Source organism: Gopherus flavomarginatus, chromosome 17, assembly GCF_025201925.1.
Source record: "Gopherus flavomarginatus isolate rGopFla2 chromosome 17, rGopFla2.mat.asm, whole genome shotgun sequence".
NCBI classification, from domain to species: domain Eukaryota; kingdom Metazoa; phylum Chordata; order Testudines; family Testudinidae; genus Gopherus; species Gopherus flavomarginatus.
In genome coordinates this window covers 1,864,743-1,877,770 of record NC_066633.1, presented here as the reverse complement: position 1 = coordinate 1,877,770, position 13,028 = coordinate 1,864,743, and the positions used below count along the sequence as shown (strand labels likewise).

Sequence of the window (13,028 nt, the reverse complement as noted above, 5' to 3'; positions counted from 1 at the left end):
CAAACACTGCTTAATTTTGAACATTCATGATTATACTGAATTGTTTATATTGGCTACTACAGAAGTATAAGAGCACATACTCCACATTCACAAAGTTATCTAATCATACTGCGCTGGCCACATATGATGAAACTACCATAGCCTTAAAGTACATGCTCATTAGAGCTGACAAGAACAGTAAAAACCTAGAGCACATTAGTTCATTCTGGCATTTAAAGACGGGGTTTTTTTAATTAATTAATTTTAATTTATTTTTTAATTTATTTACTTTATAAATAGTATGTTCCAATTTTGTTTTTTAAATTCCTTTTTAAAAACTGCTACTTCTATTAACGATCAACATCCTTTTGCAGAACTTGAGGAACGGTCTGTATTCAGCACCAACAAGACAGTGAAACTGAATATACTTGGCCCATTGAATAGCATTTCCTGTAAACTGATTATTTTCTTTATCATTCTTCAATTATAGTAATCTGAGGAGTTACTTGAACAAAAGTAGGCACAACATCTTTGGATGGAGCTGTTATTTTTCAAGTTGACACTGCCCTTTAACAATATTTAGAGATCCTCTAGACAGATATGCAAAATGCTTTGCAGACACTAACAAGCCTCAGTGTTCCTTTCGTTAATGTATTATTATATCTGTTTGCAAAAGGGAAACTAAGACACAAAAAGTTGATTGGACTAGCCTAATAAGTGAGAGGCAATAAAAATAAAAGGAGCTAGGAGTCCTGACTCCTACTGTCTGACTATAACACAAGGCTAAGCCATGATAGCCAATGATCATGATTTAAAAAAATAAATAAATGTTTTTGTTTAAATCATCATTTTTGTCCAATAAAATCTTTTATATACCTGTTGCTTGTTCTTTACTTTCTTCCCATTTAATAGTCTTGAACTACTAGTGAATATTTTGTATTTTTTCTTAAATTTCCAAATTGTTAGCAGAATCATGCAGATTTATTCTACTAATAAGTTTCACACTTACAATGGTGATCTGTGCCGAAAGAGACAAGCCTGGGGCCCTCAATAACAATCATTCTGTGAGAACAATAAACTCAAACTTAGAATTGATAAGCATAGAGCCTGTGTTATATCTGCAGCTGCCTCCACCACCTTCCATTGCAGAGGCCTTGGGTGTTGGTAAACCCCACTCCTCCCTGCTCTCTGCTTGAGGCATGTGATGGTTTAGTCTACTCCCTGTTATTGGGCTTAATCTAGGAGTAACTGGGTGGGGATCAGTGGCCTCTGTCATGCAGTAGGTTAAACTAAAAAAGGGGTTCTCAAACTTAATTGCACTGTGACCCCCTTCTGACAAAAAAACCACTACACAACCTCAGGGGGGCCTGAGCCTACCTAAACCCCACAGCCCCAGATAGGGGGGGCAAAACCAAAGGGCTTCACTCCCGGGCAAGGGGTCTGTAACCTGAGCACCGCCACCCAGGGCTGAAGCCCTCAGGCATCGGCTTCAGCCCCAGGCCCTACCAAGTCTAATGCCAGCCCTGGCGACCCCATTAAAATAGGGTCGTGACCCACTTTGAGGTCCCAACACACAGTTTGAGAACCACTGGACTAAATGATCTGGTAGTCTGTTCTGGTCTTCAACTCTATAGGTATGACTACAAGCAATTAAAAACCCGTGGCTGGGTTGTGCCAGCTGACTCAGGCTCACAGGGCTCAGGCTAACGGGATGTTTAATTGTAGTGTAGATGTTTGGACTCGGGCTGGGATGAGGTGAGATGGGAAGGTATTTGTGTTACACACACCATCACTTGTACATGTACACACTTCAGTCTTTAACATACACTTGACAAAAAAAGGAGAATCCAGAGTAGTACATTTTTCTCTTTGCCTGTACACCACTGAAAAAAATAAAATTAGATCTAAAAAAGTTTAGCTCTCAATCAAAATTCTTTGAGGAATTGTCAAGGGATTCAATTTGTATGCTATGATTTGCATTTTTCCTGAACAAACCTCACTATTCCTTGACAATGACCTGCAACTGGGTTCACCTAACAATGGCCCCCTCTAAAGATCTGACTGTAGGATTGTGGCTTGTATCTCTCATCTGCCTACGGTCCTTTCTAACAAAACTGTGTAAGGAGACAAACTTAATTGCGAGATAGTGGCAGGATCACATTAAGGACTGTTTACCAATTTTTCTTTGGTCGAGATACCTTATATCTGGATGTAATTTCATTTGGAATGTTTAACTGGTTTTCAACCACAAAATAACTGCTCCCTATCAGTCATAGTTTTATGGCTAGGTCTCTGTCACCACAGTATCACATTTCAATACTAAAAAATGTGATCCTAGAGAACTGAGAGGGACATTACCTTTAAAATGTGTTTTAGAGATATAGTTCATTTTGTCTACATCAACAGTAAAAGCATATTCATAAATGTAGATTCCTGTTTCAAATACTGTAAATCTAGCTATGAATAAAACTAACTACACTGCATACATGTAAAGGTAAAGAGAAGATAAAATCCACAGTACGTAGGCAAAAAATATTACCAGAATTTAATCTCGACATTTTTCTATCACCACGCTTTGTCCCAAATGCTGATTTTCGTCCCCTCCCTTTACCAAAAAAAAAAAAAAAAAAAAAAAAAAGTTACCTGCCAATTTCTCTCTCTGGTCCTAATCCTGTTTGCCTGTACCATTTCTACTTCCAAAGCTAGAACTGCTGTCATCCAAAATTAGATCTTGAACAGCTGCTCAGGATTTATTTTCTTCATTTTTATATTCCGCAGTATTTACTTATAAAACAGGAGTTCATTCCAAAGCAAATATTTTAGAAATCAAAATTTGTACCCATTTATATTAAACAAAATTAAACTGAATAAACTTTGGACAAGACAGACCATAACCATATTTCTCTCTCATCACAACGAGAGTGGAGGTCCTAGCACCCCTTTTATGACTTGTTTGCATAGTCACAAAGAAAATGACTATTAGATAATTGCCCTTTGGGCTCTATATCAAATGTAACCAGACAGATTCATAATTGTTTAACTGTAGCTCTCTCTTCTTTCTCCTTTTAATTTTCAAAGCTCCCTAGCAAACTCTTTTTTCCTACTTCTTCCTCGATTTCTGAGATATTAGCCCAAGGCTTCTGAAGGGTCAGTCCACAAAGCATACCTCAGTTTTTAAAAAATTGTGAACTAACTTTTGACAGGACTTCATCTCAAAACACATCATGGGAACAGGTTATGGATGTGCTTCATATGATTAATTCTGCAGCGAAAAAATTGGGTTTATGGACAACATTGCACCAAGCAGAAGATGTGAACAAAAACATACCAGAGACCAGCACCAGTAAAGACAATTATTAGCAAATATTGAGACCTTTTCAGTATATTCTTTGTTTGGAGAAAGCTTGCCAGCAGAGACACTGGGGAAATATCAAAATACAGAATACCAAAGGGCTGGACTAGCCTCACCTCTGATACATGAACTATATAGACTAGACAGACTGAAAGAATTGGTGTTAGTAAAGTGTAGCACAGCAAACTTACTGACATTATGAAAAGGTGATAATAGGGGTTCTTTGCATCAGCAGACGTGGAAGTCTGTGAAGACTTTTTGCTTTTCTGCACTGAACACAGTGTTTTTTTTTTTTTAAATCAACTTGTTTCAGTTATTTAAGGTATCAAGGGCCCTTGGGTATTTGTCTTGTTCTTACACCTCAGAATTTCTGGCTCTGGAAAGTTTGTTTTATTGAAAATAACACACAGATCCTTCTGACAAACCCCTTAGCCATGAGATATTTATTGTAAGGGGCACTCATACTCCTATACAAATTCCAAGAGAACCGAACTATTGAAAGTGAAACCGAGAGCAGACAGGCCACACAGCTGAAATAAAAAGCTAGGAATGGGGTTCTAAAACTGGGAGTCAGGATCCCTCGGAAGTCACAAGGTTATTACATGGGGGGGAGGGTCGCAAACTGGCAGCCTCTATCCCAAATCCCGCTTTGCATCCAGCATTTATAATGGTGTTAAATATATAAAAGTGTTTTTCATTTTGGGGGGGGCAAGGGGGGGGTGTCGCACTTAGAGGCTATGTGAAAGGAGTCACCAGTACAAAAGTTTGAGAACCACTGAGCTAGGGTAATCAACAGATTGTGACTATGAGAAGTACTGACTCAAAACTGGTTGTAATTGACTCTTTTTGTTAGTTCAGAGCAAATCTGAGTATAGACTCTTATTGTGGACTACATGAAAACAGTACACCCTCAATCCAAAAGAAGTGTCAACACACAGATTTGCACTAAAATAATGGGAGGTTTTAATTACAACCAATTTAGTTATTTTGGTTCCAGTCTGTGTATAGACAGGACCTAAGTAAAATGTAAGCTAAACTGAAAACAGTTTAGCTGACAACTGTTTGAAAACTAAATGACAAGATGGCCCATTTGGGGCATCCAGACTATGTTATTCCTGGTCTAGATGACAACCAGGGATGAGTTTAACAACACTAATACCAAACCTTACCTTTGTCTCAATCACAAAATATACCACTCCCTCTCCCACACTGGAATTCCTACAGTATATGAGCACTGTAGCTGGCTGGCAACCCTTCTCATGTGTGTCAGAAAACAAGGCAATGAATCAGCAAATAAGGCAGACTGGAATCACTTTAAAAGGTCACACTGCAAGCACCCTATACAACCAGAGTAGCATCTTGGAGACTGGGGATCCAAACCAATGAAGCTCACGCAGCAGAAAAGTGATAACGTTAATATGAGGTGGTAATAGCAGAACACAGAGGAATGTAACTTACTGTATTATCTCTGGACATCAGGTCCATTGTACTTGCTTATGGGAATGAGAAAACCAGTATCTGAACCAAAGCCTGTCAACCGTATCTCTATTGCTATAACGTGCCTGAGTCCAGACCTTTTGCCACATGCCCCACCAGATCACCACTTGTTTTCCCCTTTCAAATCACTTCTTAGAAGCCCACTTGATCTACAATGTTTACCTCAACTATAGCTTCTTGTCCATTACCTCTACTATACGTATTTGTGCAATTACAATGATATCCTTGCAAAAAGATTGGTGTGTTTTAAGTGTATTTTACCTGCCCTAAAGGGCTGCAAACAAAGTTCTCTATATAAACAATACTAATTTGCAGATGTACAGGACTGATTTAGTCACATAAGTCTCAAATATCATAAAGGTAGAATACTGGTTTCCTGTAGCCCATGAATTTAGCAAGACTTTTATTCAGAGAAATAAATGAACGATTATACAGAAGAATCTCTCAAACTCACACAAGCCAAGACCCATTGTTAGTTACAGGCTTGTGAATTAGCAACAGAACATGTGCACAAAAACCATGCTAATGTATCATTAGCTATACTTTGTTCATTCATTTTCATTCCCTTTCATAATGAAACGTGATACTCAAGATATTTACAAATATTTTGCATCATACTGTGAAGATAATGAAGTTAGAAATGTGGCAATGTGTAATAATCTCCGCTAACAAAGCTCTGATGAGAGATAAGGAGAAACAGAAGGCTTGCACGAACTATATAGTTCTACAGTATTTATCACATTTCTTTTTCTACTTTCAACGAGGTGTCAAATGCCCTTAGCAAAGTACCATTTTATGGACTGGTCAAAACTGGACAGGGGAACAGGGTGGGAGGTAGGACTCCTGGGCCCAATCCAGCTCTGGGAAGGGGCTGGTGTCTGACGCTTGGGGGGCAGGAGGACTCTGGATTCCCAGGTTTCAAGCTTTCCTGTTGGGCTCTAGCTGTTCGAGGGGGTGAGGGCGGACGGAGACTAGGGCTCCGGACTCCTGGGTTCTGCCCTGACCCCCGGGAGGGGCGCGGGGTCTAATGGCCCGAGCCAGCTCTTCCCAGGGTCTGGCAGGCGGTGAACCGCAGCCCCCAGGCTCGGGCTGTGGGACGCGGCCTGCCCCAGCACGGAGCCGAGCTCATCTCAGCCCCGGGGCTCCATCCCCGGCACAGCCGCCTGAGTCCAGAGAGCGGGGCCGGCCGGGCGCGCGGCGCAGCTGGGACCCGGGACCCTTCCCCACTTACAGGCCTCGCGGGCGCTGCAACTCCTGTGAGGCCGGGTCCCTCTTCCTGCCCTCGCCGGCAGGGCCGCTTCCGGGGCCGCACCGATCCCGCAGACACCAGAGAGCGGTATGGTCACGCTAACCCGGAAACACAACCTCCCGCCGGAAGTGACGGAGCCAGGAAAGCGTGTGCAAATACCGGCGGGAGGGGTGGGATGTTGTGCTGTGCGCATGCGCTGGTGGCGCGCGGTGTGCGGTTCCGCTAGTGGCGGTGCCGAGCCGGGCCAGCAGCCCTCAGCCCTGGCCTGCTGGTTGTGTGGCGCCCCGGGCAGTGGGGGGCGAGGGAACGGCCAGTAATAGCCCTGATTAGCCCCGCAGCCGTTGTGGAGACTCGTCCCCTCTGCCAGCCTCGGGCAGGTCGCCGCGTGTTGCTGGGCAGCTGGCACCGACGGGGGCTCGCAGCGGGCTTTGTCCATCCTGCTGGGTGACCGTAGGTGCCGAAATACCCTTGGCGCTACTTGTATCTCCTGCAGGGGCTAGTGTTCCACAGACTAAACGTGGGTGACTCTACGGACAGTGCCAGCTGTCATAATTTGCAAAAATAATAAAGTGAATGAATAATTTTGGCATAAGAAAGAACCAACAAAGACAGCCAAGAAATTTGTGTCTTTAGAATGATCTTGCATCCACCTTGGAAACAGGATGCAGATTTCATTTAGTGGGGTTTTCAATACCTATCTCTCTCAGGAACACAGGACTTGCCACCCTGCGTTGGACCTGGGGTCCATCTGGTTCAGCACGTTGCCTCCAACAGCGACCACGATCAGATGCTTTAGGGCAAGGTGTAAGAATCTTTCTGGGGTTTTCTATAGTACCTGTCATAATAACTGATCATTACTTCCCATGTAAATTACATATGCACTGTGAGATTCTGCATGCACTTTATTAATTTTCTGTTGTCCCTGTCATGATAAAAGAGAATTTATTCAGGATATATTTTGTTATTCCTTTCTGACTTTGTCACACATTATTCTGGGGTTATTGTGGCAAAACTTGAAAAAGAGGATGGTTTTGGAATCTTGTCTTAAACACAGCCAGATTCTGTAGAGGAGGTCAGGCCAATTCAAACTTACTCTACATCGGTTAAGTCTTTGGTTTCCATGTGCTTCATTTTGTGCTTTGTGGGCTCTATTGTTTCAGAGAAATGCAGATGTCAGACCCCTTGTCTACCCTAGAAAGGGTTTGCTGGTAGAGCAAGTGAAGACACAATTTATACAGTCAAAAGATTTATTTTGTTAGTATTGTTTGTATCAGTTCCTCAACCAAAATAAGCTATACCAGCAAAAGGACTACAGTAGAACCTCAAGAGTTAGGAATGGAGGTTGTTCATAACTCTGAAATGTTCCTAAACTCTGAACAATGGTTGTTCTTTCACAAGTTTACAACTGAAATTGACAATACAGCTTTGAAATTTTACTACACAGAAGAAAAATACTGTTTTTAATCATCTTAATTTAAATGAAACAAATACAGAAAAAAGAACAGGAGTACTTGTGGCACCTTAGAGACTAACACATTTATTTGAACATAAGCTTTCTTTTCCCTTTATTTTTTAGTAGTTTAACATAGTTTAAACATACATTTAACATAGTACCATACTATATGTCTTTCTCTGATGCTGCCTGATTGCGTACTTCTGATTCGAAATGAAGTGTGTCATTGGCTGACATAACTCTGGTGTTTGTAACTCTGAGGTGTTCATAACTCTGAGGTTGTACTATATTTTAATGTGTCAACACTAGGACTTTTGCTGGCATAGCTCTGTCAGGGATGGTTTCACACTCCTAATCAATATAGTTATACCTACCAAACTTTTTAACTGTAAACCAGGCCTGACTGTATAATGATTCAAGATGTATTTGCTGATCAAGTTGGTCCTGAATGTTTGATATATTTATTAGGACTAATATCTTCAATTGACAATAAAAATGTACATGGAGCCAGTATGGGGATCAGTGCACAGGACACAATGAGCTCAGGGAGACCCATCTCAATGAGCAGCTGGGTTTTTGTGTGCTGTATGACCTAGAACCTCTGTACTTCTTCCAGTGAACCAAATTATACCGTGAATTACAGTCTATTCTCCAGGACTTTGTCCAGATCAGTTTTAAATGTCCCAAGTGACAGCTTCCATCACTTTCTTTGGGAAACTATTCCACAGGTGATAACTACTTAAGTTCTGCCTGCCAGTCTTTAACTAGAAGAAATGGGCATTGCTGGGAATAATTTGCTTTTCAGGGAGATCCATTCTGACACACTTGAAGTGCACAACAAGCTATAACACACAGCCTATTGTGCTTCACTGATTCTATGTACAGAATGTGGACATTGCGCTGCTTTTTATGGGTCAGTTCACACTTTGAGTGCTAATGTGTACATTAGTTGCTGATAATAATACTTAACATATTTTTTTTAAAAATCAGATTCCTGGTATATTTTGTCAAATGCAATGTCCAAGAATCCATAATTAACAGTGTCTCTGATAATATATATTGTATTTGCAATACAGAGAATCACTATCATAAATAAAGGGAGGCATGGGTGAATTTATAATTAAAAATGCACTAGAAATTACAAGCATAATTTATTTACTAATATGCACTGGAATATATTTTCTGTGTAATATTTGAAAAGTGGCAATAATAAATTGTAAAAATATTTTTCAACTAAAATTTTCATAAATATTAAAATTAAATATGCTATACAATAATTGCAGCAAAATTCAAATAAAATTATTTAAATAGGAAAACCAAATTTAAAAGTATCACAAATGGTATCTAATATAATCAAACAAATGAAAAATTAGATAAATGTGTATCAGGGATGGTCTAGACAGTATTTGGTCCTGCCATGAGGGCAAAGGACTGGACTCGATGACCTCTCGAGGTCCCTTCCAGTCCTAGAGTCTGTGAATCTATGAATCTATGAATAAAAATACACTACAAGTAATAAAGGATATTCATTTTTATAAAACTCCTTTCAGATTAATTATTCTAAAGAAAAGTCAGGCACAAATTTTAAATAGGTTTCTGAGAAGAGACCTGGGTTCTACTCCCAGCTTTACTGTAGTTTCCCTATGTGACGTGCTGTAAATACCTGTTGATTTTTTAACAACCCTGGCACACATATAGTCTCTCCATAGTTGAGGGGGCAAGCGGGTTACATTGTAAATCCACTTTTATGCCTCTTGTAACTTTGACTAATTTTCTTCCTATTTTGAAGAAAATTGGTTGGACTTCACAATTAACCCAGCAATTTGCAGGCCAAAAGCCAGTTTATCTAGCCCAACTGTTCAAATTATAGGTTATCAAAAGATTTGGATCCCTCACCTCAGATACGGTTTGCTTCTCCCTTCAAACTATCCACACTGTTGAATGTAACTGAAAAACACGTTACATATGATATAGAAGAAAAGAAGTTGTCTTTAAGAAAAGATAATGAACAATTGTTGCAACAAATTGTAATTATTATAATCTGTACGTGAGCAATTGGTACATATTCTTTATTATTTGTATTACCATAGCAGCAATGATCCCTAGTCATGGACCACAACCCTTTTGTGCTTGGTGCTGTACAAACATAATATAAGGCAGTCTCTGCCCCCAAGAGCTTACAATTAAAGCATAAGATGAGACAACAGCCAGATAGAGACACATAGGGGAATACAAGGAAAGAATGAGACAATATTGGTCAATATGACTGACTCATTTCAGAGCACCAGTGGCCTAACTACTGTCCAATTTTTTGTAGGCATTGTGGCGAAGGTGAGTTTTAGGAGGTTAATGAGGTTTCTTGGTGGATGTTTGCAGGGAGATCCTCTCATGGGTGAGGAGCAGCACTGACAAAGGCACAAAGGTAATTGTAAAATTTACCAAGTGGACAATGGAGGCTGGTGTCAATGAGAAAGGTGAGGTTGACATCTTGATAGTGAATGAGAAATGATGGGTAGGATGGGGATAAGCCATGAAGGACCTTGAAAATGAAGACAAGTAGCTTATGTTTGATTTGATAGTGAAGAGGGTACCAATGGAGGGATTCAAAGGGGTGACATGATCAAAGTGACAATCTAGGAAAAATGATCTTTGCAGCTGCATTTTGAACGGATATGAGCAGGGCATGATTGTATTTGCCAAAGACAGAGAAAAGGCAGAGTAATGTTTTGTAGAGCATCCCTTCTATGTCAGTGGGGCCATATGGCCCCAGTCGACCTATGAGCATCTGTGAGGTCAGGGTCTATGGCACAAAGCCCATTTCCAGGCATTAATGGGATTTTCAGGCTAGTGGAGTCTATTTTCAAAGCTAGTCCCAACAAGGAAACAATAAAACTGGCCAGATCTCTTGGTTCGGCCAAGGGTTGGGCCAAACAGGGAGAGACTGGAAAGCCAGAAAAGGAGGGGTGGGAGGACCAAGGGCACCTGCGACAACCACAGGGTCTGCAACTAACCCTGATTCATCACTAGTGAGGGAAAGGAGGAGCCAGCCACCCTATGGGTTCTGAGCCCCAAGGTCAGAGGGGGGAGGGAAAGCAGAGCATCCCACCGGCCAGAGCCCCAAGGATGGAGGGGGTTAGATGGAGCCAGGCATCGTGAGCTCCAATGATGGGGGGTGAAGGGGGAGCCGGGCACCCCACTGGCCTGAGCCCCAGTGATGGAGGGGGAGATGGGCACCCCACTGTCCTGAGCCCCAAGGATGGGGTGAGGGGGAGCCAGGCATCCCACAGGCCTGAGTGGGATATGGGCATCCAAGCCCCAATGATGGGGGGTGGGGGGAGCCAGGCACCCCACTAGCTTGAGCCCTAATAATGGGGGGTGAAGAGCTGGGCACCCTCTGGCCCAAGCCCCAATGATGGGGGAGGGAGAAGGGTAGCTGGGCACCCCACTGGCCTGAACCCCAGTGCCTGGGAGGGTGAGGGAGGAGCCGGGCACCCCACTGGCCAGAGCCCCAATGCCTAGGGGAGGTGAGGGGGTGCTGGTACCCCACTGGCTGGAGCCCCAATGCCGGGGGGGTGAGGAAGGAGTCGGGCACCCCACTGGCCAGAGCCCCAATACTGGGGGGGGGTGAGCAAGGAGCCGGGCACCCCACTGGCCAGAGCCCCAGTGCCTGAGAGGGTGAGGACGGAGCCGGGCACCCTACTGGCCCGAGCCCCAATGGCAGGAGAGGGTGAGGGGGAGCTGGCACCCCACTGGCCTGTGCCTCAATGCCTGGGAGGGTGAGGGGGAGCCAGGCACCCCACTGGCCCAAGCCCCAATGCCAGAAGGGTGAGGGGGAGCTGGCACCCCACTGGCCCAAGCCCCAATGCCAGAGGGGTGAGGGGGAGCCGGCACCCCACTGGTCAGAGCCCCAAAGTCAGAGGGGTGAGCGGAAGCTGGCACCCCACCGGCCTAAGCCCCAATGCCAGAAGGGTGAGGGGGAGTTGGGCACCCCACTGGCCAGAGCCCCAATGCCAGAGGGGTGAGGGGGAACCGGCACCCCACTGACCCAAGCCCCAATACCTGGAGAGGATGAGGGGGAGCCGGCATCCCACTGGCCCGAGCCCCAATGGCAGGGGAGGGTGAGGGGGAGCCAGGCACCCTATTGGCCCAAGCCCCAATGCCAGAGGGGTGAGGGGGAGCCGGCACCCCACTGGCCCAAGCCCCAATGTCTGGGGAGGGTGAGGAGGAGCCGGGCACCCCACTGGTCAGAGCCCCAATGCATGGGGGGGTGAGGAAGGAGCCGGGCACGCCAGTGGCCCGAACCCCAATGCCTGGGAGGTTGAGGAGGGAGCCAGGCACCCCACTGGCCTGAGCCCCAGTGCCAGAGGGGTGAGGGGGAGCTGGACACCCCACTGGCCAGAGCCCCAATGGCAGGGGAGTGAGAGGGGGAGCTGGGCACCCCACTGGCCAGAGCCCCAATGCCTAGGGGAGGTGAGGGGGGAGCCGGTACCCCACTGGCCGGAGCCCCAATGCCATGGGGGGTGAGGAAGGAGCCGGGCACCCCACTGGCCGGAGTCCCAATGCCGGGGGGGGGTGAGGAAGGAGCTGGGCACCCCACTGGCCAGAGCCCCAATGCCTGGAAGCGTGAGGGAGGAGCCGGGAACCCCACTGGCCCGAGCCCCAATGCCAGAAGGATGAGGGGGGAGCCGGGTACCACACTGGCCCAAGCCACAATGCCTGGGGGGTGAGAGGGAGCCGGGCACCCCACTGGCCAGAGCCCCAATGCCTGGGGGAGGGGTGAGGAAGGAGCCGGCACCCCACTGGCCCGAGCCCCAATGCCTGGGAGGGTGAGGGAGGAGCTGGCACCCCACTGGCCAGAGCCCCAATGGCAGGGGGGGGTAATGGGGGAGCCGGGCACCCCACTGGCCCGAGCCCCAATGGCAGGGGAGGGTGAGGGGGAGCAGCAGCTGCTGCGGTGATAGAGAGTAGCGCGAACCCCAGCCCAGCTGTACTGTTGCCATAGTAACAGAGAGGGCGGGACAGCGGCGCCCTTCGCCCAGTGCCACGTGACTGTTCGAACTCTCCAATCCCAAGTTTCGCAGGGAAGGGGGAAGGCTCGAGCGCATGGCGGAATTAGCCCCGCCCCGCGCGTTCTGATTGGCAGTGTGCTGTCTCAGTCCCGCTCTGATTGGGCGGTGAATTCACAGCTTGTTGGAAAGACCCCACCCTCGGGTGCTGGGAGCGGCTCGGGCCCCCGCAGGCCGCCGCGGCGCTGCAGGGTGACCCCCGGAAGAAGGTTTAGTTGGACCTGCCCAGGGGGAGACCAGATGCCGTGATGGAGGCCACGCCCCACAGGGCGGAGCCTTCAGCCGGATAAGGGGCGGGGCGTTTTGAAAGGGGCGTGGTGAGGACTGGGTGGGATTTACCTGCGGGTGGGCGGGACCTGGAGGGGGAGATGACAGTGTGGGGAGTACCTGTTATGGGGATGATCGGTGTGGGGGAGGCTGAGTGAGGTGACA

General features: G+C 45.9%; 1 protein-coding gene across 4 annotated transcripts in view; it reads right to left on the bottom strand.

The window, feature by feature from the left end:
* Nucleotides 1-6,178, bottom strand: part of MAPKAP1 (MAPK associated protein 1) — a 172,460-nt gene extending 166,282 nt beyond the window's left edge. For 3 of the 4 annotated variants that reach the window (XM_050927008.1, XM_050927010.1, XM_050927009.1), the window contains exon 1: nucleotides 6,060-6,178. The gene's annotated coding sequence lies outside the window, so the exon portion shown is untranslated. The remainder of the gene's footprint in view (nucleotides 1-6,059) is intronic. The other variant, XM_050927012.1, reaches the window with a different exon arrangement.
* Between the last annotated feature and the right edge of the window lie 6,850 nt (nucleotides 6,179-13,028).